Raw genomic sequence first — 3,563 nt, 5'->3', positions numbered from 1 at the left:
ATCTATTATTCTCATTAATTCGGTCAATGAGGACTTGTTCTAAAAATATAAGGACATCATCTGCATATGGGCTGATCTTACACTGATTTTAACCTAAATCCTATTGTTTATAGCCCTTTTTACTTCCTCTGGATCAATGGGTTTGTTAATTTCCTCTAATTGTTCTTCTGATATTTTAGGAATCTTTCTTTTGGAGAAGTATACTTATAAAGTTTTATAATATTCATTAAAGGCTAAGCCAATACTTTTTGGAGTCAAGCAGAGTTCCCTATTAGTTCCTATCATACACTGTTTCTTTCCCTTTAGCTTATTAGACAGAAGTGTATCAGCTTGATTACTTTTATAATACCAGTTAATCTTCAAGTAGTGTCGTTTTTTATTATTTTCTTCAATCAACAACTCAATTCTATTTTGAGTCTCCAATAACTCTTTTGTTTTGAGTTTAGATGGGGAATCTTTATTGTCTTGTGAGAGTCTGTAGAATTTCAAGTATAGCTCGGCAAGAGATGCACCTCTGGCTTTCTTTGCAATAGAACCCAGTTTAATAAAATGCCCTCTTATCACACATTTCTACGCACTCCATATTATTGGGAAGGAAACTTCCTTGTTCTCATTTTCGGCAAAGTATCTGTATTATCAATTATATACTCCCTGTTCTCTTTCTTAAATAATACATTTTCATTTGTTCTCTTTTTAGGTTCTTCCGGAAGATTATCTAATATTATTGCATTATGGTCTGACCAGGTAATATCCTGTATCAGAACTTTCTTTACTTTTCTGACCATTTCATCATCTCCCAAAAATAAATCAATTCTGGAATAAGAACAAAATGTTTAAAAAAAGCAAGTATAATCTTTTTCTTCCAGGTGGTAAGTACGCCAAAGATCAAAGAGGGCATATTTCCTTATAATTTTCTTAAACTGACCTGCCTGCGCTTTTACATTCTTATTCCTATTCTCTGAGCTAAATGTACTCTTGTCTAATGCCGGATCTAAAATTTGATTAAAATCCCCCGCGAGTAATAATTCACCGTTTTATTCTATTTTTTTCAAGTAATCCAAGAAAAAACCCATTAGAGGGACCATTAGGTGCATAGACATTAACCAGAGTATAGGTCGCACCCTGTATCTCTGCTATCAGAACTCTTGCTTCCTCATCAGTTTCTTCATATATCATTTTTGCATCTAAATCATTGCTAATAAGTAGGGCCACTCTTCTTTTCCTATTAATTTCCAATGAGGAGCAGATTGCCTGATTATACCTGTTAGGGATAAATCTCTTGCCATGTGATTTCTTCCAATGAGTTTCTTGAAGAAACACTATCTGTGCCTTTTCCTTTCTTAAATATTCATCCATTATTAAACGCTTAGTAGGAGAGTTCAAACCTTGGGTATTCATTGATATGATCTTAACCATTGTGAAAATGTCTTTGAGTCACAGGGTCACCATCTCTGCACATCCCCAGATAGACAGACATATAATTAAAACATAGACAGTACAAAGCATCTGTTTAGGGAGTACCCCAAAATCCCTCCCCAGAACCTGTGTCGTCAATCCCATCACACGGAAAAATACCAACCTCCTCCGAAAAAAGCAAAAGGGGAAGTATGGTGGAGCCGCTAGGCCCGAGACCGCCAGTTACAACTGAATTCAACAGGAAAAAAAACCCCACAATCTAGATAAGTGTTTCTATTAGTGTTAATTATCTCAATACATTTTCTCTTCTCTCTTTAATATTATATTCACTGACATATGTTCCTCTCCTCCTCTCTCCCTTATCCTTCTTTTTCTTTTTAAAATGCCCCATGGCTTCTATAACCAGTGTGCCCGTGTTAATATCTTATATATCAGTCAATCATAATTCTATAGATTCTTCCCATATGATTATCAGCAATCAACTTCTTAATAGGTGTTTCACCTTCTCTGTGTTGTAAGTGCTCTATTTGTTAAAATACTATTACTATAAAATACTATTATTACTATTATTAAATACTATTATTAATAATATCTTAAACATATTAAATTATTATTTATGTCTTAATATTTGTGACCTTTAATATGTGACCCTCCCCGTATTTTTAATATCCACTAACTATAACTATAAACGTTATACCAATTTTAAATTGTAACCATGTGGGTATCTTATAAGAGAGGAAAGAAAAAAATGCAATCATCTGGTTAAGTGTTTCTCTTAGTGTTAATTATCTCAATAAGTTTTCTCTTCTCTCTTTAATATCATATCCACCAACTTGTGTCCCTCTCCTCCTCTCTCCCTTACCCTCTTTTTTTCTTTTAAAGTGCCCTGTGGCTTCAACTACTACCAATGTATATATCAATCAATCATAATTCTATAGTTTCTTCCAAAATGATTATCAGCAATCACCTTCTTTATAGGTGTATTACCTTCTCTGTGTGTTAAGTGCTCTATTTGTTATTATACAATATTATGTACATATAACAAAGCAATTATTATAATATCTTAAAAAGAGAGAGAAGAGGAGAAGGGGAAATGAAAAAACCCTAATCATTCAATCACATAGGGGGTCGACCCTACATCATGTAAAATTAGGCATTTCTAGAATGTTGATTATCTCACCCTTATTACTGTATGTGTTATTTATGTCTTAAACTTTATATCCTCTAACCTAGAGGTTTAAATTGACTTCTTTCTTTTCTTTTCTTCTTTACTATAATTATTATTGATGTCTTAATATATGTGAGCTTTAATATGTGACCCTCCTTGTATTTTTTAATATCCACTAGCTGTAGCTTTAAACATTATACTGATTTAAACTGTAACTATATAAGTGTTTTATATATGAACTTGAAAGTTCCTTATATACCAGCAATACAGATTATTTTAGGATATTTTGTAGCATTTTGTATATTCCAATCGGGACCTTATATGCCAACATATGTATAAGGCAAGTCAAGTGTAGTTACTCCAATTATTCGCTTTGTAAGTAACATTCATAAGCAAAATCAAAATTACCAATTCCAGATTGAAAGCCATGTTTACCTCTGCTAGACTTGCTGGTAATAAACTTCACATAGAGGTCAGAGGAACAAAGCCCTGCAGAGAACAGCAATACAGCAGGAGATTTAATCTCCACAGGAGGTCGATTCTGTGGGCTGTCGTCCCTCACAGCTTCCCTCATGGCACCCCACCTCCCTTTTTTTCTAAAAAAAAAAAAAAAAAAAAAAAAAAAAGTCCTCCAAGGCACGTCACTGCTTATCCAGACCCTCCGTGATCCTTTCAATGGAGGACCCTTCGGTGGGGGAGCAGAGCGTTCATACATAACAATACTCGGGTTCACTGGTTCCCATGCAGAATGTTTACAGCACTGAGGTTAGATGGGTGACCTATATATTTTTTTTCTTTTTCGGAGTGAGACGGTTTGACGGCACTTCCAGGCCTGTACAGTTCAGCCTCCCCCATTAGGTGTCGCTGCTGCCCAAATGTACGAGGCCCGGCCGCCGTTGCTAGGATACGCAGAGCGGGTGGTGTGTGGGCAGCTGTAGGCTGCGCTTCGGAGATGGTGCCGCGGTTTCGGACTGCTCGG

The sequence above is a fragment of the Spea bombifrons genome, chromosome 8, assembly GCF_027358695.1.
Source record: "Spea bombifrons isolate aSpeBom1 chromosome 8, aSpeBom1.2.pri, whole genome shotgun sequence".
Lineage (NCBI taxonomy): Eukaryota > Metazoa > Chordata > Amphibia > Anura > Pelobatidae > Spea > Spea bombifrons.
The sequence above is the reverse complement of the archived record's forward strand: the minus strand, read 5'-3'. Positions refer to the sequence as shown.